The 25,219-nt window shown below is 43.7% G+C and overlaps 1 long non-coding RNA gene and 1 other non-coding gene across 2 annotated transcripts in view; both read right to left on the bottom strand.

The window, feature by feature from the left end:
- The window catches only part of LOC146425697 (uncharacterized), a 177,705-nt gene that overhangs the window by 8,322 nt on the left and 144,164 nt on the right, over positions 1 to 25,219 (bottom strand). The gene's annotated exons all lie outside the window — the stretch shown is intronic.
- TRNAK-CUU (transfer RNA lysine (anticodon CUU)) lies at positions 9,825 to 9,897 on the bottom strand. The gene has a single exon. It is a non-coding gene; the product is annotated as a tRNA-Lys (tRNA).

Genomic DNA, 25,219 nt, shown 5'->3' with positions numbered 1-25,219 from the left:
ACTTGTTGGGTAATGTGGAAGGATGAGAACTGCTGTGTGCCTCAGGATTTAACCTTGAGGTGTGAGTTGTATGTTGCAGGAAGTAGAGTAGCAGGAATGACATGAACCAATGAAGAAGAATGAATTTCATGAGAAGCAAGGTAAGTGCAACGATGACCTGGGCCAGGACGGTGTTGGTGACCAACAATCGATTGTCCTGAGCATCCATCTTGACAGATGGACTTCAAGTCCTGGCCTGTTTTTAAACATCTGGAGGGGTGGAAGAAGCCCATGGAATGGGAGAATAATATCTACCTGTGAAAAGACAGGGGATAGTAGTTAATGAAAAAGTATAAATCTTTATGTTGCGTATAGAGATAGTTTAACTATGTACATTATATTGTAAGTGTTGGTAAGAAGGGATTTCAGTAACAAGTATTAAATACAATGGAATAGTTAAGATATATAAGTATTAAATTATGTGGGATCTGAGTATAATGCAAATGATATGGAATTAGGCATGAAGATTGTATTGGGTCTGGCTGAGCTGGAGTTCATTTTCCCATAGCAGCCCTCACAGTTCTGTGCTTTGTATTGGGGGCTAGAGAGGTGTTGAGAACACACCAGTGTTTTGGCTACTGCTGAGCAGCACTGGCACAGCATCAGGGCTGTCTCTCCAACATTCCAGCAGCCCCACCAATAGCTTGGGGGTGGGAAAAATCTTGGGAAGGGACATAACCAGGACAGCTGACCCAAATTGATCAAAGGGCTATTCCATACCATATGATGTCTGCTCACATATAAAAGCTGAGGAGGAAGATATAAAAGGAGGAGAAAGGGGGGGGGGGTTGTTATTTACATTTGTCTTCCAGAGTAACCCCTATGTGTGCAGAAGCCCTGCTTCCCAAGAAGTGGCCTGACATTGCTTGATGATGTGAAATGGAGAATAAAATTTAGGGATTTTTTTCATTGGTTGTGTGTGGCTAGCACAGTTTTTCCCATGAGAGGTTTTCTTGTGTTTTGTAAATAAAGATAAAGTTTGGATGTTTTGGAACAGTGTCCCAGAACTTGGGCAGTGCAGGCCTGGCCAATCAGGCCTGGGGGAAGGCTTCTGACTGACCAATCTGGGTGACTTTTGAGAACTCTATAAATGTGATGAAATCAAAACAATAAAGGTCATTCCTTCTTGCCACTGAGAACCGATGCATTCATTACTCTGCTAGCTGCTCAACAGCGACAGTTGTGCACACATGATCTTTCACTCTTGGTTTAGTAAAATGCATTATCTCAACCTACAAGGTTTTTTCCATCTTCTTTTCTTCCCCCATCTTGTTGAGGAAGGCTGTGATAGAGCAGTTTGGTAGACCCCTGGCATTCAGCCGAGGTCAACCCACCACACAGGGCCAGAACAAGGAAAGATGCCCAGGTGTAGGAGATGACCGTTAGGTCCGCCCAAATGCCTCCCGTGAGAGGCAGGGATTGGTCAGCGAGATGCGTGGACACTGCATGGTGATTGGATGGGAAAGTGCAAGATTGACAAGTGCGCAGCAAATGTGTGGCTAGCCCCCGAAATGGAGGGGATAAAAAGGCTTGTTCTCTTGCTAATAAACAGATCTCTGCATACCATCTCAAGGGGATCTCGTGCTTTTGCTCCCCAATGCTACATATGGCACCTGAACACGGACTTATGAAAGGCAGTGGAAAGAAGTAGACTGCACCAGTAGCATCTCCCTGCTAGACTAAGGATTTAAATGAAATTCCAGGAAAGGAACCAACCCAGACCTATATTTCAGGTGAGCGGCAGGGAAGAATGGGAGGAGGAATATCCCTGGAGCAAAAGCAGAGCCTGGATTTTATGAAAAGGCTCCGACATCGGAAGCAAAAACGTATCTCCAATGCTAAGTTCCATGCCTTGCTGGACCGGATGTCCATGTATGTTAAAATCAGGTAGATAGTGGGATAGAGACTCTTTGATATCACCATAAATGGAAAATTCCAGGCTTGTAGCCATGTCTCTACATGGGCTATGGTGATGGTGGCTCCTGAAAGAAAGTGCGCCAAGAAGCATAATTTTGACTTTGAAAGTGGCATGAGAAGCCATTTTGTAGAAGCCATCCATCCCCCTGCCTTTACTGGGCACTCTCAGATGCTGAACAGGAGACAGATTTGCACCCCCAGCAGAACAGTGACAGTGGGACACAGCGCGGATGGAGATGCAGGGGGGATGCGGTGTCGGGGGGCAGTAGAAGCTGGTGCCACCGCAGCAGCCCACGTGGCCATGGCAGAAGCCCGCGCGACCATGGTGGCAGCAGCGGCAGCTTGTGCCGTGACATCAGCCTGCATTGATTTAGGGGGGCTAGAATTTACTAATTTAGGGGGACTAGAAGCTGGATAATAATCTTCTGGAACTGATTGAGAAGGACAGAGGTTGGATAATGATTTGCTAAGAACTGCTTGCTGAAGACAATGTATCATTTGCTTAATGATTTTGTGCCTACCTAGTAACAGGGAGGGTACAGAGAAGAAAGCCAAATAATTGAGAAAAACTACTGAGTGTGACTGAACATCCTGCTCTCAGACCCCAGAACTGGTACAAGTTAGTTCTAAGGTTTGGACTTGGACCGAGAACCAAGAAAGCATGTGCAAGGAGACAGGGTGAAGAGTTCATCCTGAAGAATACTCTGGTTACTTTCTCCCATGACCACCGGCTCAATTAATTAAGTGATATTGCACTTGAGCCAGCATATTTAAATGAACTTTGAGCTTATTATAATACGAAGCAGGGATAGGTAATGAATATGTATAGGGGCTTTGTGTAACTTCATGCATATGTAACCTGTAACCTAATATAAACCTAGTGAAGTGCTGCTGAGGTGTGCATGCCCTTGGAGGGGCTACCCCCCATGCACCTCAGCTGGAATAAATGCATACCTACTTCATAATTTTCTGAGTTGTGGAGTCAATCTGTGCCTCATTTTGGCGACCCAGGTGGACGAGGTTTGCCTGGCTGTGGGATCAATTGAGGGGCTGATATCCTAAGGCGTGCCCCAGGATTTTCCTGAAGGACCTCCACTCCTCGGCCGCTCACTGTGGGGGCAAACAACGACCACCTGATATGGCGGAGAAACTGTGTGTTGTTTTGGGTATAGGCAAGCCTATAAGTTGTATATGCATGGCTAGGGGCTGCTGATAAGTCACAGGGAGATGTTCCTGTGCTCAGATTTGTCCCCGAGTGGGTGACGCTCGCAAGCAGCTGGCTGGGGAGACCCGGGAATTGGTGGGGTAATTTGCCATCCCTAGCTGGCAAAGGGAGGATTTGCTGACCGATAGGGCAGCTGCTAGCAATCCTGGGGGTGGATCGAGTGAATCCCAAAAGAAACTAGTTTGAACTGTTGTTAACACTGGTGTTGTGTTTGTGAGCATGTGTATGAGATGCAGATTAAATAGTTTGAATTTGTGAAGTAAGTGAGGGATTGGCTGGTGAAGAGACAAAGCAAGTGGTTTAATAAAGTTGGAATGAATATTTGGGTATGGTTGGGAATTATTAGCTTTGGTATATTAGTGTTGGTTTTTGGAATTTTTGTTGTAATTTGTTGTGGTTGCAAAAACTATTTGTTGTGCTGTAATAAGTGTTTATTGTTGTGTTAGGTTAAGGGTATGCTGTGTGTAGTTGTTTGAAATTGTTATAAAGCTTTAGGTGAGTGTATGCAGTTGATTGAAATTGTAGTGGCAAGTGAATAAAGGAAAACTTTACACCTCAACCAATTAGAAGACACTGCCTTTTTCCCAGTGGCTATATCAAAAGAACATAGCCCCCCGACCTTTGGCTTTATGTGGATGTAGTACAGCAGCTGCGCCACGGCATGATTAGTGGGTTTTAACACAGTGTCAGGTTTGCAGGCTTATGGAGTTAGGAGATATTAATTTTCTACCAACCTGTTAGAGAACAACTGGGCAAGTTGTAAAGAAAATAAAGTTGGAGCATTATAAAAGTTTTGTGTGGACAAAAACACCAAGTCCCTTTGTTAGCGGTGCAATTATAGAAAAATATTGAGAATATTGAGTCAATTTACTTATTGAAAAAACTTAAAGAGGAAAAAGAAAAGAGGAGCATACAAAGAGTGGCTGCTTTTTTTTCTATTTTTTCCCCTCCCTCTTAGCGATTTAAGTATAGAGGACTTTGTTTTCTTTAGTAATTTGACTTGGAGCAAGGAGAAAGATCTTGACCTTTCCTTCTTTTTTTTCTCTCTCTCATAGCAGCTTGACTTTGAGTGAAATAAATGAGATGCTTGACTGATGCCAAAAATACTTCTTTGCCCTGAATATAAAAATAATTACTGTAAGGTTTGGCCATTGTGTGAGTGCGCCGCATGTCACAAAAAGTGGTATCGCGTTTTCCATTTGAGATCAAAGTGGTGTCCAGTGTGTGAGGATTTTGAAATTCAAGCTTGACATAGAATAGATGAAATAAAAAGCGGAGACCTTGACGAAAGAGACGCCCTTACTATTGTGACAGAGTGGTCAGAAGCAGTTGTTATTGCCTTAGTGTATGGAAAGAGTAATTTAGTTTCTGGAACCTGGTCAGTGCAGGAGAAAAACTGGGAAAAGACAGTAAGGCAGTGTGAAAAGAGGTTTGAGTGGAAACGAGATAAAACTAAGAGAAGGAAGTAGATAAGATGGGAACTGGGCAAAGCAAAGAAGTTCCTAAAACAACTCCACTTGGTTGTGTTTTAGCACATTGGAAGGAAATTGCAGGGAGTGGAGGCACAGAAGATAAAAGAACTCTTATCAAATTTTCAACTCAGTGGTGGCCTTTGTACAAGCTAGATGACAGAATTAGATGGCCTCCACATGGGTCTTTAGAATATAACATGCTATTACAGTTAATGTTGTTTTTAAGACAGGAAGGAAAATGGGGTGAGGTCTCTTATGCTGATATGTTTTTCTCTCTCCGAAATCACCCCGAATGGCAAAGAGATTGTGGGATTAGACCTCACATTGACCCTATGGTATTAGCCCTTGAAAAAGAAGACAAAAACAAAAGGGGAAAAATTAAGAGGTGCTGCTCATCTTGCAGCATTGGGGAGCAATGTATAAAATCAGATAAGGTTTACCAAGAAATGCAAGAACAGGATTTAACCGATCTGCTTAAGCCTCCCTCTAGGAGACAAGAAGATGTGGACTTGGAAGGAACATTGACTCCAACTCCCTCTTGCCCAGACAGCCCTGTCGCATCTCAGACCAGGAAACAGGCACTACAAGCCCCCTAAGGGAAGCAGTGGGACCAGAGGGAGAAGCAGTGCTGATTAAGGTACCTTTTTCTACAATTGACCTAGATGCATGGGAAAAAGTGGCCAAAAATTATTGAACTGATGCGGTAGGTACTGCTAAATGTTTGCGATTTATAATTAAACAACACAATCCCAATTGGAGTGATATGCATTTGCTATTGGATGCATTAACTGAAACTGAAAAGCAATTAATTTTAAAAACAGCAGGCGATTTGGCAGAGGACTTTTATAAAACACAACAACAAGATGTTAAAGATTATTTCCCACTTCAAGATCCACACTGGGATCCAAACAGGTCAGCAGAAAGACAAAAATTAAAAGATTACCAGGAATGGGTAGCGAAGGGGATGGAAAGGGCCATTCCTAAAATCATAAATTGGTCAGCCTTATATGCAATTAAACAGGGTCCTTCCGAGCCACCATCTGACTTCCTGGATTGCCTGAGACATGCCATGCGTCACCACACTACATTAGATCCTGAATCTGATGTAGGAATACAGCAACTAGTAAATCTGTTTTTAGGGCAGTCTACAGGGGACATTAGATACAAGCTTCAGAAGCTTCAGGGGGCGGATGGGAGAAATTTAGAGACCTCATGAAATGAAGCATGGAGAGTATTCAGTTATCTAGAAGAGGGGTACAAACAAGGAATGGGAAAGTTAGTAGCAATAGTAGGAGAAGAAAGAAAGAAAAAACATGAGCAAGGACCACCCAGACAAGGACCACCTAGACAAGGCCCACCTATGTTAGGTAAATATCAGTGTGCTAACTGTAAGGAATTTGGTCATTGGAAGAACCAATGTCCAAAAAAAAAGCAGAACAACCAGCAAAGAAGACAAGGCCAAGAAGGGGTCGTCGCACATGTGAAAGAAGACTGAAGAAGACTGGAGGACTCCACCCTAGCGGATCCACTGGTTATTATGAAGCTAGGGGAAAAAGAAAAAGAAATAGAATTTTTGGTGGACACAGGGGCCAACATATTCGGTTTTAAATAAAGCTTTAATGCCAGTGGGGGATGATTATATCATGGTTCAAGGGGCAACTGGCCAATCTGAAAAAGCATATTTTTGAAAACCTTTAAAGTATAAACTGGGAAAGCAATGGGATATTCACAACTTTTTGTACATGCCCAAATCTCCAAAAGCCCTTTTGGGCAGAGATCTGTTGGAGCAGTTACAAGCAACCATTTCATTCAAAGATGGGGAAATTACTCTGGAGGTAAATGATCAACAATATGTTGAGGTATTATGTTTAATGCTAACAACCACAGAGGCTGAGGGAGAAATTAGTGAAGAAATTATGAACCAAGTGTTCCCTGGGGTATGGGCAACAAACGTACCTGGAAGAGCTAAAAATGCACCCCCGATACAAATTAAGTTGAAAGAAGGAAAACAACCAGTTAGAGTTAAACAATACCCCCTTAAGAAAGAAGACAAGGAAGGAATTAGCCCAGTGATTGAAAACTTTTTAATGCTAGGGCGATTGAGAGAATGCAAATCTGATTTCAACATCCCCATTTTACCAGTCCGCAAACCTGATGGGTCATATCGGGTGGTACAAGATTTAAGGGCAGTAAACAAAATAACTGAGGATCTCTATCCTGTGGTGTCAAACCCCTACACACTACTGAGTTAACACCTGAACTAACCTGGTTCACTGCTTTAGTGTTGCAGTTTAGAGGATGTTGCAGCAGACTTTACCCTAGAGCTTCTCTACCCAGCCCAGTTCAGTGCCTCAGTGCAGCAAACCCTCTGTCCCAGGGCTGGACACTGCGCTCTCACCGGCCGGGGAGCCATAAGGCTAGCTCTGGTTTGTCTGCTTCCACAACCGGCAATGATAAAGGAGGCAAGGAGGGTCTATGCGTTGTGTCCATAGAAGATGTTTATTCGCATGGTGCAGAGGCCAACAACCTCCCCGAGGCAGAGATGCCTTGAGGGTGAAGGCCTCACATGCACAGCCACATGTGGTGCATCGACACATGTGGAGCATAGACAGCAAGATGGCGGAGGGTCAGGGGTTTTATAGGGGAACAGAGAGGGGCAGGGACAGCACACTGGCCCAGTGACCTCTGGGTACAGGGGAGGTACATGGGCGGAGTTAGGAGTACAGGAACCAATAGGGGAAACCTGAGGGAGTGGCCAGGGACACGTGGGGTTAGGGTACAGGAACCAATAGGGAAAACTGGGGGCGTGGCTAGGACTACGTGGGGTAGGGAAGGCAGGACAATAGGTGAGAAGTACAGTCATTAAGAAAGGGGTGTGGGGAACTTGCAGCTATTATCACAATACTTTAGATTTGAAAGATGCCTTCTTTTGCCTCCCTCTTCATGAAGCCAGCCAGAAAATATTCGCGTTCAAATGGGAAAATCCCAAAAGCAGATGCAAAACTCAGTTCACATGGATGGTGTTGCCTCAAGGATTCAAGAACAGTGCCACCCTATTTGGAGATCTGCAGCAGTGCAAAACCTGAGGGCAGCCCCCCCTGCTGCGGGGGAGGGCTGCCCTAGAACCGGAACACGCAGGATGGTCATTGCATGGCCACGAGCTGTGGGGCTGGTGAGACGCGGTTCTTGTAGAAGCGTTGCAGGTTTAGAAAGGCAGCTGTTTGGTTCCTGGTCTGCATGGCGTTTTTATTGAGGAAAACAGGGGAGGAATGGGGAGACTGGGGAGGGGGAAGGGAAGGCGAGGGAGGGTGCAGGTTCCATATGAGTCCAGAACCAAAGAGAGTGTTCTGGATCTGGCTGGGGATTTTATCTCTAGGGATGGGGGGCGGTCCTGACTCACATCCAGTCAGAAGGGGTCAGGGGGGCGGGGTCAGGGACAGGCAGGACACACGTTACAACAGAGATCAACTAGCAAAAGACCTGGAATCCTGGGAAGCCCCCTCTGAAGAAGGGAAGCTATTGCAATATGTTGATGACTCTAAACAGTAAGTTTACTAAATTTCCTGGGGCTCCAAGGGTACGGGGTGTCCGAGAAAAAAGCTCAAGAGGTAAAACCAAAAGTAATCTATTTCAGTTATGAAATCAGTGCTGGGCAGCGAAGTCTGGGACAAGACCGGAAAGAGGCCATTTGCCAAACCCCAAAACCCCAAACTGTAAAGGAGCTACGGACTTTCCTGGGAAAGACAAGATGGTGTAGGCTTTGGATCCTTAGTTATCAGGTCCTTGTAAAACCTTTGTACTAACATTGTCAACCCAGCTTCTTTCCTCAGCGGGAACAACAGGGAGCAGGTGCACCACGACTGCCTGGAAACTATTGAAGCCACATACTCCAGCCGTCCAGATCTGAAGGATACACCTTTGGACGATGCAGAGACCTGGTTTACCGGTGGAAGCAGCTACGTCATCAGTGGAAAGCGACATGCGGGGTATGCAGTCACCACCAGCAAAAAGGTAATAGAATCTGGACCCCTACCAATAAACACCTCCACCCAGAAAGGTGAAGTAATTGCTTGTATTGGTTTGAAAACAAACCAGTGGAAGATCACAAGTCAAGATTGAAAGTAAAAATAAGTGAAATAATACAAGGAAAAGCACTGACAAAGTCAGATATAACCCAACACCCTGTTAGGGTGGTGGTAGCAGTCCAACTGAAGTACTTCAGTTCAAGCGGTGATCCTGTGAAGGTCTGGTCTCCAGCTGAAGGTCCAGTGGTAGCTCTTGTTCTCTGGGAACCCAGTAGACAGGGCTAGCTCAGGCAGTTCCAAGGCCAGGTTATATCCAGGTGGGAACACCTGGCTCCTCCCTCCTGGGCAGAGCATCCCACAATGAGATAAGTCCATGAGTCACACGGTGGGTCCCTGATTGCCCATTGTCTGTCATCCGGGGCAGGTCATTAGTAGCTGATAACAGCTAATGGATGGCCCATTGCCTGTCATCCAGAGTGGGTCATTAGCAGGTGATAGCAGCTAACGGCCCACAGCTGGTGGTAATAGAATACTTAAATTCATTGTCTTGGATTGATGATATGATAATCCTTTATCCCCTATCGTTGGCTTATATGCCCAAGAAAGAAAAAAAATGTGTAAAAATGTGTGGTCCTGTCTCTTTAACTGCACCCAGCCGCAGAGAGAAACGCGGGTTGTTTTGAAAACATTTTCCCCAAGCCTCGCTCCGGGGGGAGGATTCGTCGCCCGGCAGAGACTGCGTGCTGGACGGGGGTCGGAGTGAGCTCTGTTCCCGTTTTTTCCATTCTTCTTCTTTTTTTCCTCGTTCGGACCCCTTCTCTTCGATCTGCTTTGCCACCCGGAGACCCAGGAGGGCCAGAGGACAGCAGAGCTCTCCGGGGAGCTCCACCCGGCCCCGGGTGGGGGGCGAGGAGGAGAGGGACTGCGTCTGAGAAAAGGACTTTTTAATCAGGTTGAATAACTGCCTTTCACCTTGTTTTTTCCCCTTCCCCTGTGCCTTGTAGGGCACTCTGCGTGGTTTTGTTAAATAAATAGTTTTTTCTTCACTTCCATCTAAGAGGTTCTGTTGTGCGTGGGGGAGGGGGTGTCGGAGCCCTTCGCTCTCGGAGGAGAGAGAATCTTATCATTAACCCGGGACATATTTGGCGCCCAATGTGGGGCTCGAACCCACGACCCTGAGATTAAGAGTCTCATGCTCTACCGACTGAGCTAGCTCAGTTGGTAGCCAAATATGTCCCGGGTTAATGATAAGATTCTCTCTCCTCCGAGAGCGAAGGGCTCCGACACCCCCTCCCCCACCCACAACAGAACCTCTTAGATGGAAGTGAAGAAAAAACTATTTATTTAACAAAACCACGCAGAGTGCCCTACAAGGCACAGGGGAAGGGGAAAACAAGGTGAAAGGCAGTTATTCAACCTGATAACCTTTTCTCAGACGCATCCTCCTCGCCGCCCACGGGCCGGGTGGAGCTCCCTGGAGAGCTCTGCTGTCCTCTGGCCCTCCTGGGTCTCCGGGTGGCAAAGCAGATCGAAGAAAGGGGCTGAAAGGAAGAAAAAGAAGAAGAATGAAAAACGGGAACAGAGCCATCATCACAGTCGAAGCTTGGAGAAAATGTTTTCAAAACAACCCGCGTTTCTCTCTGCGGCTGGGTGCAGTTAAAGAGACAGGACCACACATTTTTACACATTTTTTTTCTTTCTTGGGCATATAAGCCAACGATAGGGGATAAAGGATTATCATATCATCAATCCAAGACATTCATCTATATTGCAACCTAGGACATTGCTTTAACCCGTGCTTTGGAAATAGCAAAAGGAGAAAAGATAAACATTTATACGGACTCAAAGTGTGCATTTGGAGCTGTACACGCACACAGAGCCATTTGGAAAGAAAGGGGACTGTTGAACTCACAAGGAAAAAACATTAAACATGCACAAGAGATAATCCGACTGTTAGAAGGAGTCCAGCTACCCGAAAAAGTTGCAATCATGCACATTAAGGCACACCAGAAAGTGAACTCAGAATTGGAAGAAGGAAATGATCTGGCGGACAGAGAGGCAAAAGAAGCAGCAAAAGGTGAGGTTTCTTCAATCGAGTATGATGAATCCAGGCGTTCTGTTCCTTGATTTTCATTGCAGTGAAAGTGGTAAGGAGTACTTGAAACGGTCCTTCCCACTGTGGCTCCAAAGTTTTCTCTGTAAGACTTAACATAGACATAATCTCCAGGTTGAATGTTGTGTACCGGGCTGTCTAGGTCCTGACTCTGAGTTCCAGCCACACGCTTTTCAGTTTTCCTGAGTTGCTTACTCATGGCCACTGTTGTAACGTGTGTCCTTCCTGTCCCTGACCCCACCCCCCTGACCCCTTCTGACTGGATGTGAGTCAGGACCGCCTCCCATCCCTAGAGATAAAAACCCCAGCAAGATCCAGAACGGGCCGCTGTGGCTAGCACAGGTTTTTCCCATGAGAAATTTTCTTGTGTTTTATAAATAAAGATAAAGTTTGGATGTTGTTGGAACAGTGTCCCAGAACTTGGGCAGTGCAGGCCTGGCCAATCAGGCCTGGGGGAAGGCTTCTGACTGACCAATCTGGGTCACTTTTGAGAACTCTATATATGTGATGAAATCAAAACAATAAAGGTCATTCCTTCTTGCCACTGAGAACTGATGCATTCATTACTCTGCTAGCTGCTCAACAGCGACAGGCCTCTTTGTTTCTGGGCTCGTATGGAACCTGTACCCTCCCTTGTCTTCCCTTCCCCCTCCTCAGTCTCCCCACTCCTCCCCTGTTTTCCACACTAAAAGCACCATGGAGACCAGGAACAAAACAGCTGCCTTTCTAAACCTGCGACGCTTCTACAAGGACCGCGTCTGACCAGTCCCACAGCTCGTGGCCATGGAATGACCATCCTGCATGTTCCAGTTCTGGGGCAGCCCTCCCCCCGCAGCAGGGGAGAGCTGCCTTCAGGTTCTGCCCTGCTGCAGGCCACCATATAGCCAGTCAGTGTTTCCTCCCCAATTTGGGTGGATAGCCCTTTTTGTTCTCCATATGATCTCCCATAGAGCATTTCAAAAGGAACAGAACACCTGGATTCATCATACTCGAGTGAAGAAAGCTCCAGAGACCCCTTGGGAAGTGGCTTCTAATGATAATGAACTGAAATTGAAATATACCTGGGTAAAATGAATGAGAAAAGTTGCTGTCATTGGTGTTCTCACAATTATAACTATACTTCAAGGAAAAGGAGGTACTTTTAGCCAGGGCAATATTGAATGGCCTTGGTCACAAGCCCTCATTGGGCATCCCAGCTCTTATGGAAACTACTCTAGAGACAGCCGTCCAAATTTAGCTATGATTGTAATGCATGATGATGAAATTTACCACCCACCTGAATGGGTTTGGAATCGAGATGAGTGGATCATGACCCTACCTGGTATCATTAATGAAAGAATCCCAGTGGGATGCAGGAAAATAGAACCTGGTTTTCAATATGAAAAACCCTCTTCTATTGTTGCCCGAACCGAGGAAACACAAAACAACCGAAGTTATTTTATGCGGTGCTTTATTGAGGGCCCTGGGGACCTGGGACTCGCGTCCAAAAGTCAGAGCCCCAACCTGCTACAAAATCACTGAGTATATATATGTTTTCTTTCCAAATTGCTTCATCTCAACGAATTTGATTTCTAGACACATCTACCTGATTTATGATTACATTGTGACTTTGTTTTTCGTTAACTGAACATTCTTTATCATCATTAATCTACTACACCCTATTAGATAAGTCACACACTCCACTTAGCAGATTACTTAAATAAACAAACTGTTCTATAGCTACATTCCTTAGACAAGTCTTTCTACCCTCATCAGTATGCTCTATTGATCCTTTTGATCGCTACTGGCAACTTTGCTACACAACACTGTTTACACTCAGGCCTACTGATCCCTCCAAGCCTTAGCATGACTACTACTAAAGTCTTTATTCATGGTTTTGCAACAAGTCCCCCCTTTTGAGCATTCTTCAATTTCCAAGTTGCAAGGATGGTCAAATCTCAAAGTCTTTCTTCTCTATTTGCTGGAGGAGGTGTGGAAGACGTTGCATTCCTGGTCATTGCATTGATCAGCCTTCGGGTATGTAGGCGCTCCCTTCCAATGGTTCCTAAAATACATTTATAAACTCCAAAGATAATCAGAATCAAAATCAAAAACATTATCGCATACTGAATCACCGATGATATCCATCCAGATACCTGGAGTCCTAAAGAGCTAAACACTTCTCCAATCCAATTATGTTCTGCTTCCCTTTCGAGATCTTTTGTTTTGTCTTCTATTTGTTCTAATTGTGAAATGTCCTTTTCCACATCAATAGTTACATTTGGGATATGGATGCAACAATGATCAATTTTCTGGCTCAAATATCCACACACTCCATGTTCCTTCAATAGGAGCATGTCAAGAGCCATTCTATTTTGTAATGTCATTCTTGTGGTAGCCTGTAACTGAATATTGAAATCTTTAAATCCTTTCTTAGTGGCTGCTGCCACTCTTTCAGTCTGCCCCATTAGTTTGTAGAGCATATCCCTGTTCCGATATGAAGCTACAGGTGCAAACAAGGATTCCAAAGCCCACCCGAATTTAACTCCACTGGTTGGCTCATGCCATTCGTTTTCATCATCCAAGTCTCGTTTAGTCCTAGCTGATTGTCAAGTCAAATTAGACTGTTTCCAAAACAGACATAAGGTCGGAATTCCTAAAGTAATTTGTGTGACAGGCCCATCTATTGGCATATGGGTGGTCCACTTGCCATGCCCCATAACCCAAACTAGGTTTCCTGGACTTCTGATAGTAGTAGATTTACAACTGATGTTTCTCTTCCCATTTTTATCTCCTTGAATTTGGTCTGTAATTGTATGGTTGTATCCTCGACATTCACATTCCCATTTTAGCAAGACTCTTACTGGTACGAGCCCTATTTTATCTTGTGATGTGTCACATGTGATTACTTGGGTACAATTCCAAATGTCTTTTTGGTCCCTCTTCTCCTGTCTGGTAGTCTGGAGGTTCATTACCTCAGTGTAAGTCTGGTTTTTACTTCCTGTCCATTGTATGCACCAATTAACTTGTCCTAAGTAGCTATATGTTTCTAAAAGGCTTGGTCCCCAAATTGTTCCCCATTCGTCTTCTAAAGACTGGGTCTGGGTAACATTTTGACAGACTTCTTCCTCTCTAACCTTTTGTTCCTTGAGAGTCACTTTGTTACACGGTTCTGAAACAGGCCCTGAAACAACACACTTATTACCTCTTGATGTTGTCAGCCATGCATAATATCCTGGCATCTGCCTGCATTGGTGTTCAGTAACCCTCCGGACCAACATACAACCCTCTTTCCAGTCATAGTACTCATTAGGAACCAATCTACAGCTCCGAGTTACATTTACATATGCCTCAGGCAAATCAGTGACGGGAACTATTCCCCATGGAATTGGTTCTCCCGCTGCTCGAGGCAGAGGTAAACAAGCAGTGATTTTAGAAACATTCTGCATTTCTCCAAAGTCTCGAATTAAACCTACAATTAAGTTTTCTTGTTCTGGGTTATGGTGAAAAACCCAGGTTTTATTTCCAATTTCAACATCTCTAATTCTTCTTTTATTTATTTGTGCCCTAGTAAGGGATACCAAAGTCACAGCGTGTGTCCACCATGCATCTTGGGCAATCCAACACCAATATGTCCCTTCATCCTCTGGTTGAACATCCTGTATCACTAAAGTTAACATGCCTCCTAATCGCTTCTCTAATTGGTATTTCCCCCCTTCCTGGACATTTCCTTTCTTAAACCACCATCCGAACTCAGAGAAAACAATTCCACGCTCTGGTTGGCAAACTAAAACTACAGAAGTAGCACGGACCGCCTGGTAAATTCCATGGGTAGGTCTTAACCCATCCATTAGATGACTTTTTCCTTGTACTTCTCTCTTCCCGTACCCCATCATAGAACCACAGCTTATCACACAGAGATATAATCCCTCATTTTTCCCTACACGTGCCTGAGTATCATTTAACCATCCAATTCCACTATTGCTTCCTGCCTGCAGGTCACTCTTTCCTTCCGGCCTTTCCCACATTATCTGTCTAGCTAATTTCCACCAAGTAACCGTGAACATGCTGCTACATTCATGTTGGGCTGTGAATGAGCAATTTATTTTTGAGGGTGGACCATCCCACATGTCAACTGATGCTTGGTAAGGTGAGACTTTTATTGCCGAGTTGCTTTGCCATGTCATAACCCCTAGTGCGATTCGTTTATAATCAAAACTCCACCTAATTTTTACCAGACATGTATATATCCCAGCACTTTCCATGCTAACGTTGGTAAGTTGTAATGTGGTATTGCCTCTTTGTGTGTCCTCATCCCAAAATGTACTATTGATAACATTAGTGAGTGTTTGCTCTTTGCTCCAATATGTACTTATCTCATCGACTCCAGCTCCCTGGTCATCAGTGATTTCACAAGTCAAGTTTACAGTCATTCCTTCCATTGCTCCGATTACAGGATCTGAAACAGTGACAAGTACATGTTCATCAACGGGTAATATTTTTAGCATAACCAGAAATACAGCAATTACAATTTTCATTTTGCTCGTAAAATCAATCGTGTGGGAGACACGACTTGGGATTCCCACTGAGTTGGCATCTTCTTGACTCGCGTGTAATGTATCCAGGAGTCGATTCCGGCCACTTTGATTGCTGTGAATGTTGTTAGTATCACCTGATACGGGCCGTCCCATGATTCTCTCAGTGGGTCTGTGAACCAGTTCTTCACATATACTTGGTCTCCTGGTTGAACATCATGCACAGGGTTTTCCAGTGGAAGAGGTCTGTTCCACTGCAGGGTTCCACGCAAGGCACTGAGAACTCTATGCAGAGAAACAACATAATTATATACTGCCTGATCCCCTACCACATGCGGGTCTCCTTTTAAAATAGTTGCATGGTAAGGTTTTCCATATAGTATCTCATAGGGGCTCACGCCTAACCTTTCCCTTGGCTTAATTCTAATTCGGAGGAGAGCAAGTGGCAAAGCCTGAGGCCATTGTATTTTGGCTTCTTGACAGATTTTCTTAATTTGGCCCTTTAAAGTTTGATTCATTCTTTCTACTTGCCCACTAGATTGCAGTCTCCAAGGAGTATGGAGATTCCAAGCAATATCTAACATCCGTGCTACATCCTGCACAATATTAGCAATGAAGTGAGGACCCCTATCTGATGACAACCCCAAAGGTACTCCAAATCTAGGTATTATCTCTTTCAAGAGAGTTTTCACTACTTCTTTTGCCTGATTAGTCCTACACGGAAAGGCCTCTGGCCACCCTGAAAAGGTACACACATACACCAGGATATATTTATACCCTTGTGCTTTGGGTAATTCTGAAAAATCCACCTGCCAGTAATCTCCCGGTTCTGGTCCTACTTGTAATTTTCCCATCTGAATCTGTTTCCTGACAATAGGATTATTCTTTAAACAAACTGGGCACATTGCATTCACCCGTTTTGCCAACGTTAACATCTGATTGGAAATTATTTCATTCTTCAAAAATTTTACCAATGCTTCTGCTCCCCAATGACTTTTGTTATGTTCAGCTATGAGGATGGCTTTCATTATCTGTATGGGAACAACTACTTGTCCTGTATTGGTTATGTACCATCCTGTTGCTCCTTTCCAAGCTTTCAATAACATGGCTAGTTTCTCATCATCCTGTGAATACTTTGGAGCTTGTTGCATATAAGGTGTAACAGGGTTTACCTTAGTTGGTATGAGAGCCATCTGAGTCCATACTTGACGAGCTGCCTGCTTTGCAGTTACATCTGCTAAATGATTACCTTGGTAGATTTTTCCTTCTTCATTCTGATGTCCCCGGACATGCATAACGGCCACTCGCTCTGGTCGGTGTACAGCATCCAACAATGCTAACACTTCTGTGCGATGTTTTATTACAGCCCCTTGGGAATTAAGAAGTCCTCTTTCTTTCCATAGTGCTCCGTGAACATGCACCACACCAAAGGCATACTTGGAATCAGTCCAAATATTTACCGTTTTCCCAGTGCTCAATATCAAGGCTCGAGTGAGTCCAATGATCTCAGCCTTTTGGGCTGACGTACCTGGTGGCAAGGCTTGTGCCTCCACAACTCGAATAACTGTAACCACTGAATATCCCGCATACCTGGTACCGTTTTCCATAAAACTGGAACCATCGGTAAATAATTCCCAGTCTGGAGCATCCAGGGGTTCATCCTTCAAATCCGGTCGGCTCAAATAAACTTGTTCAATCACTTCCACACAGTCATGGGAGAGCTCATGTTCTTCCATCTCACTGTGGAGGAACTCTGCTGGATTAATATGATTAGTCGTTTGGAGTTCTATGTCATCTTGTTCTCTTAGAATAGCTTGATACTGCAGCATTCTACTGGAAGATAGCCAATGACCCCCCTTTTGCTCCAAGACAGCTAGTACCATGTGGGGAACATACACCGTCATTCTTTTTCCCATGGTAAGTTTCCTGGCTTCCTGAATGAGAAGTACCGTAGCCGCAACGGCCCGCAAGCATGACGGCCAACCGGTACTTACAGTGTCCAGTTGTTTGGAGAAATATCCCACAGGCCTCTTCCAGGATCCCAACTTCTGGGTTAGAACTCCCAATGCCAGTTTCTGCCTTTCATTCACATATAATTGAAAGTCTTTGTTTAAATCTGGCAACCCCAAGGCCGGGGCTTCTTTTAATGCTTGTTTCAAATCCTGGAACGCCTTCTCCCTGTTTGCATTCCATTTCAATTGGGATTCTTTTAGAACCTCATATAGGGGTTTTGCTATCAGGCCGAAATTCGGAATCCATAGCCTGCACCATCCAACCATTCCCAGAAAGGATCTTAACTCCTGGTGATTTCTAGGGAGTGGAATGGAGCATATAGCTTCAATTCTATTAACCCCCAAACGTCTGAGGCCTTGTGTTAGCTCACATCCTAGGTACAGGACACTTTCTCTGACCAGTTGTACTTTTTCCTTGGATACCTTGTATCCTGCTTGCCCCAACATATTCAATAATGCAACAATCGGAGGCATACCTTCTTGTCTTCTGTGGCCAAAAGAATATCATCTACATACTGCAATACTACGTAAGAATATGGAGATTCTCTCACCTGAGTCGTTTTCCATTCTTCTAATTCCTTTGCCAATTGATTACCAAAGATGGTAGGGCTGTTTTTGAATCCTTGAGGCAGTCTGGTCCAGGTGAGCTGTTTCTTCCTTCCTGTCATTGGTTCTTCCCATTCAAAGGCAAAATACTTCATGCTCTCTATTGCCAGTGGGATGCAGAAGAAGGCATCCTTTAAATCAATCACAGTGAACCATTTAAATCGTTCCGATACAGATGTTAACAATGTGTAAGGGTTGGCAACCACCGGGTGAATGTCTTTAACTATCTCGTTTATAGCCCTTAAATCTTGAACTAATCTATACTTACCATTTGGTTTCTTCACCGGGAATATAGGAGTATTATACTCTGATTCACATTCCTTTAATAATCCTTGCACTGTAAACTGTGCTATCAGTGGAGCTACTCCCTGCCGAGCCTCTGCTTTAATGGGATACTGTTTTATCCTAACCGGTTTAGCTCCTTCTTTTAGCTCAACTACCACCGGCTGGGCAACCTTTGATTTTCCCGGAGTTCCCACCTCCCAAACCCAGGGTACCACTGCATGTTCAATCTCTGTTGGGATTGGTACCGGGTCCACTTCTTTTATTGCAAATATTTTCCCGATTTCTTCATCCGGAATTTCCAATTTAACTCGACCCTGTTCAAATATAATTTTAGCATTTAATAGAGACAGCAAATCCCGTCCAAACAGAGGCTGAGGGCAGTTTGGCATATACAAAAACTGATGATCCAGTTCCTTTCCTCCGAATTTTAAATTAAGGGGTTGTAGAAAAGGCCTTTCCTCCAATTGTCCTGTAGCTCCTATTACCTGTATAGTTGTGTCACTTATGGGTCCCAACCGTTTATTTAAAACTGAGTGAGTAGCCCCTGTATCAACCATAAATTCCTGCTCCTGTCTGCCTATTTCTATTCTCACCTTCAGATCCCGGTCTAGTCTGTTTTGATTCTTATAGTTTCCTAACATCATTGCCTGTGCTTGTGTCTGGGCGCCATCTACCGGCGGTACGGGGAAACCTCCCATCAACCCTACATTACTCATCCCAATCCCGTTTCTTACAGGACACTCATTCTACCAGTGTCCGAATTGACGACAAAATGCACACTGATTAGGACCCAACTATTCCTGTCTACCCTGGCTCATCCCTGCGACTAAAAATCCTCCTCTCCCCTGAGCGAATCCTCCCCTTCCCTGTCCAATTCCCCTTCCTCCCCTTCCCCGGCCCCTTAACCCCCCCCGAACCACAGACTGCTGAATTACTGCAAGAATTCCGGCTTGTTGTCGTTTAGCCGTTTCCTTTTCTCTATTATTATAAACTTTCCAAGCTACCTCCAACAACTTATCTAAGCGTCGTGTGTCTTCCCCTTCTAATTTCTGCAACTTTTTCCTAATATCCTCTTGTGACTGTCCCATAAACAACAATGCCAATTGTAACTGACCTTCTTCCTTCTCCACATCCAAACTAGTGAAACGCCGTGCTGCCTCTTTAAGTCTCTCTAAAAATGCTGAAGGGGATTCATTCTTTTCTTGTTTTATTGAGTATAGCTTAGACCAATTTAGAGTTTTAGGCATCCCAGTCCGGACGCCTTCAATCAATAATTCCTGATACCTTTTTAACCTCTGTAAACCTTCTAACTCATTCGGATCCCACTCTGGATCATCCCCAGGGACCAATTGATCTATGGTTTCCCCCATTATCAATCGTAACCGGAGTTGTTCCCTAGCTCGTTCTTTGGTTGCTCGTAAGACCATCTCTTTTTCTGTAGAATCCATTAATGTATCTAATAACACTTGTAAATCATTCCAATCCGGATTCTGAGTTTTAATTATCATCTTCACCACCCTGGCCACCCGTTCTGGGTCCTCCCGATAACTCCCAGCTGATTGTTTCCAAATCACCAAATCCCCTGGAGAAAAAGGTACTTTAATAATAACTTTCTCACCACGGGGGCCCATGGCTTCCCTTAAGGGGGCTATCATTTGGGGTTCCTCTTGATTCCGCCTTCCCTGTCTAGTCCGTGCCGCTATGGGGGTTCTTTGTATGCTTCGGGAGCTTGGGGACGGAGGGTGACTGAGGTATGACTTACTCCAAGTCCTTCCGGGGATTGTATATTATTTTCCTCATTAGTCTCATCCTCATCAGTATCAGTATCATCTATGTCTCCCTCCCCACTTCTGCACGGCGGAGCAGAGGGAACAGGACAAGGGGGGGCAACCATTAAAGATAAATCTTCACCTTGACTAGAAAACCGTACTGCACATTTCACACAGGTTTCACGCGCTTTGCACCCAATACATTCATTTTCATCAGTCCCCGCTTGCAACAATAGCATACCACACTCCTTTTGCCATTCTGTTTTAGACTCCAAATAACGGAACAAATCCAAATAAGGTACCTCATCCCATTTCTCATTATCCCTTAGATAATACATCAATGAATTAATTATGTTCTCATCAACAGTACCATTGACAGGCCATTCCGGTCCCCCCTCAGAAGCATAGAGAGGCCACACATGATTACAAAAATCTATCATTTTTCCTTTGCTTAAGTCTTGGTAAAACCCAGCACTTTTCCATCTTCCCAGCAGGCATCCTAATGGGGTGTTCCCCGGTACTTTACCATTAGCTTGCACCAATGCTTTAAAGGTTTTAAAAGGCATCATAGCAAAACAGAAAGTAACATGCAGAGAATAACAGGTAACATGCAGAGAATACAGATTTCAACAGCACCAAGTATAGAAAGAGGACAGCAACCAAACCAACCAACTTGCCACTTCTCGTCGCCGCGAGGGGCAAGTGCTGAACCTGCGTAGCTTTCGCTCCGTCTTATGGTCAGCGCCTAGGCATCCCCAAGACGTCTATAACCCAACCCTGCGAGGTTCGCCGCCTCGTCTTATGGGCAGGTACCCAGTATTAAACAAATAAAGCACCTTACGGGCTTACCTCCTGCAGTTGTCCGACAGGCGCGGGGGTCGGGCACGAACCGATGACTCCCCGAGAATCACCCGGTGCCGGCGTGGAGTAGATCAGGACGTGAACCGCCCCAGCCACCTTCGGAGTCCTGCCGCGGTCGCCAGAAAACTGTTGCCCGAACCGAGGAAACACAAAACAACCGAAGTTATTTTATGCGGTGCTTTATTGAGGGCCCTGGGGACCTGGGACTCGCGTCCAAAAGTCAGAGCCCCAACCTGCTACAAAATCACTGAGTATATATATGTTTTCTTTCCAAATTGCTTCATCTCAACGAATTTGATTTCTAGACACATCTACCTGATTTATGATTACATTGTGACTTTGTTTTTCGTTAACTGAACATTCTTTATCATCATTAATCTACTACACCCTATTAGATAAGTCACACACTCCACTTAGCAGATTACTTAAATAAACAAACTGTTCTATAGCTACATTCCTTAGACAAGTCTTTCTACCCTCATCAGTATGCTCTATTGATCCTTTTGATCGCTACTGGCAACTTCGCTACACAACACTGTTTACACTCAGGCCTACTGATCCCTCCAAGCCTTAGCATGACTACTACTAAAGTCTTTATTCATGGTTTTGCAACACTATGACAGTTCTTGGAAATTTTTTAGATTTTAATTTGGCATCCAAAATTCACTCTGGCATTTCAAAAGAATTATGTCCTACTGAGAATTGGAATTGTGTTAAGCAAGATGTGTTTTCCTTGTGTTGTCACCAGAAATTCATTGGTAACAATACTTCCGGTGACCCAAGTGACATTAATGTCAATATTACCAAGTCTTGAAAAGAAGAGCAAAGTGACTGCTGGTTTAATCTTACTATGGTTAATCCTTTTTATGTAGTGTGCCAGTGGAGATCTAAACCTACTCAACCAACACTATTAGGATTAACTCAGAAATTTAAAATGAATGTTGTAGCCAGACCAAAACAAGATTCCTCACAAATTAACACTCCTATTCCTCCTAAACTAGCACTTCAACCAAAAATTTATGAAGTTGGCCCATATGTAATAAGAAACACAGGCCAACAGCAATTGTTGTTTAACCCAGAATGGTCTCTTAAGCATGTAAAATTACTGATGCAAATTAATGTTTCTGAAATTCAACCAGCTTGCTCCTCTCTTTTAAAGACATCTTTCGAAGGCTGGACAACATGGTTACAGAGGCAAGAACTCTTCAGGAGCAGAACACGAAGTGCAGAGCAGAACTGGAGTGTTGGGAACAGGATTAGGTGTTTTAAATGAGATTGATTCAGAGATACTAATGAATAAATTGGCCACCACAACTGGTGACCTAACAAGACTAAAACAACCTTTACAATCTTCCTCATTAGCATTAGGAAATAGTCAGTGGCAAATTTCAAAAGTACTTCCAGATTTTGCAAAGGCCAACAATCAGGATCATAAATTAATAATAGATACACTTGGAGCAGTTCAACATAATGTATCCCTTGCTCTTAGTTGCATACAAGCACAATTATGGATGCAATCAGCAGCTTCTTTAATTATAAGAGAAGGAAATGAAGGTGTTTTCCCTACTGAAGTTCAAAAAGCTGTTTGGGATAATGCCACTGAGCTGGAAAAGAAGCTCCAATCTGTGTGGACTTTAGTAAACTTCACCTATAACCCGATTACTAACACAACTACAGCCTTTTTACTTACTATACGCAATGCCACAATTTATGTAATACATCCCATTGTTTCTTTAGGATTAAACCATGATGGAGCAGTGCTTTACCCTTCTGAACATAGAGTATGGGCCTGGATGGTTGATAAGAAGTAGCAAACTGTAAATTTAGAATCATGCATTAAACGAGAACAAGGGTTTGTGAGAGTGACACAATCAATGCCAAAGACATATGTCTAGATGTTGAGCAAAGCATTTGCCACTTTGAAGTTCACCCGGATACTAGTCAGAGAACAGTACTTGTATATATTGGTCAGAGTTGTGTTTGCTTAAGAACAATTTGTGTTTTTAAAGAAATAGAAAATGATAATGTTACTTTGGATGTTAGGAATCATTCTAATTTTTGCATTTGTAATTTTGTGAAGATTATTGGGTGTGACTTTTTTATATTTGTTACCAGATGTATCTCATCAATTGGTAAAATCCAATTACACAATGTATCATGAATTATCATCAACACCTATTGGGATGAACCTTACGTTAGTAAGACAATTGGTAGAGCATAAAGACTTAATTAACATCCTAAAAAGAATTCAAAAAAGTGGGAAGAAAACTTTAATAACCATTCACCAGGATGCAGAAGAAATAAGCAGAGTCTTACAAAGAGCAAGACAGGATGCGGATCATCACTGCTGGGAAATGCTTTTTGGATGGTCACCCACTGCAACTGGTATCCTTAATACATTATGTCACCCCATAATTGTTTTACTAATTTTAGTAAGTAGTAGCCTTGTGTTATCTGTTTTGTTACTTGTTTGGAATTATAGGATGTTAAAGAAGCTATCCATTTTAACCACTTTATCAAATGTACATGGTAAAGGCATTAAGCGATGCTTATTGTAAATCTTCTTAGAAGAAGAATCCATTTACTAGTAAAAGAATTTATTAATTTTATAGAAAATGGGGGACTGATTTAGGGGAGCTAGAATTTACTAATTTAGGGGGACTAGAAGCTGGATAATAATCCTTTAAAACTAATTTAGAAGGCCAGAGGTTGGATAATGATTTACTAAGAACTGCTTGCTGAAGGCAATGTATCATTTGCTTAATGATTTTGTGCCTACCTAGTAACAGGGAGGGTACAGAGAAGAAAGCCAAATAATTGAAAAAAAAAACCATACTGAGTGTGACTGAACATCCTGCTCTCAGACCCCAGAACTGGCTCAAGTTAGTTCTAAGGCTTGGACTTGGACCGAGAACCAAGAAAGCATGTGCAAGGAGACAAGGTGAAGAGTTCATCTCGAGGAATACCCCAGTTACTTTCTCCCACGACCACCGGCTCAATTAATTAAGTGGCATTGCACTTGAGCCAGCATATTTAAATGAACTTTGAGCTCATTATAATATGAAGCGGGCATAGGTAATGAATATGTATAGGGGCTTTGTGTAACTTCATGCATATGTAACCTGTAACCTAATATAAACCTAGTGAAGTGCTGCTGAGATGTGTATGCCTTTGGAGGGGCTACCCCCCATGCACCCCAGCTGGAATAAATGCATACCTACTTCATAACTATTTGAGTTGTGGAGTCAGTCCGTGCCTCAGCTTCTAGTAAATCATTATCTAACCTCTGCCCTCCTTAATCAGTTCCAGAAGATTATTATTCTGCTTCTAGCCCCCCTAAATTCGTAACTTCTAGCCCCCCTAAATCACCATCACTGATTGTCTCAGCTTTGGCCAGCAATGGGTCCATCTTGGAGCCAGCTGACATTGGCTCTATTGAACATGGGGGCAGCTTCTGGCATCTTCAGAAGCCACCCCTGCAGCCTCTCCCCCACTACTAAAACCTTGCCACATAAACCAAATACAGCTGTCTCTGTTTTTTGACTGCGCATTTAACTTGGAGAAAAGGATAAGGTGTTGGGGAAGATGAAATAGGAAAGCCTTATAGATATGATTACCTTGCAAAAGATGCTGAGAATATGGAAAATATGAGCGAGGTTGAAATGAAGACAAGGTTTGAGTTGTAGAGTAACTAGAGAACAATGGTATGGCCAAGGAAGGTAATCCCCCTTCTTGATAGAACAATGCCCTCTGCCCAGGCAGGTCCAAAGGTCAGAGCAGACCCTACCTGCCTGGTAGAAATCCCAAAAGGTAGTTTTTTTTAAGGTTTGAAACATGACCCTGTATGGTAATGTGATGATTCTTATAGGTTGTATGCAAATGCTGTAGAGTTTGTAGCTTGTCTTAGATTGGTTAGAGGGAATTAGAATATTCAACAGAGAAGATGATTTATTGCATTGTAAACAGAAAATCGCTCTTTTACTCTCTTTTTACTCTCTTCTTTCTGCTCTCTCTCTCTCTCTCTTTTCTCTGGCCTGCTTTGGGCTGCGTCTTGCAGCCCAGCAGGCCTCTCACGCCCATGCTCTTTTGCAATAAACCCTCACGTTCTAAAACTCATCTTTAGAGATCTCTTGTCCCTATTTTATCCCCATAACTAAACCCCACAGAGTCCTTCCTTACAATACGGTACCCCAGCTGCAGGCTGTTGTTCAGGTCTGGGAAAAACTTGCAGAGTCACAGGGCTATTAAAAAACATTAATTGCTTGGCTATGGTTTCCTGAGAGAAGTGTAAGGCCTATGTAGAAAGCCAGAATGACTGTAAAGGCTGTAAACCTGAAATGTGCTATTAACAGATCTATCATTTAACCAGCCCCAGTGTTGG

This window comes from Lichenostomus cassidix, chromosome W, assembly GCF_008360975.1.
Source record: "Lichenostomus cassidix isolate B80296 chromosome W, HeHo_3.0, whole genome shotgun sequence".
In the NCBI taxonomy this organism is placed as follows: Eukaryota; Metazoa; Chordata; class Aves; order Passeriformes; family Meliphagidae; genus Lichenostomus; species Lichenostomus cassidix.
This window is presented reverse-complemented; position numbering and strand designations above follow the sequence as displayed.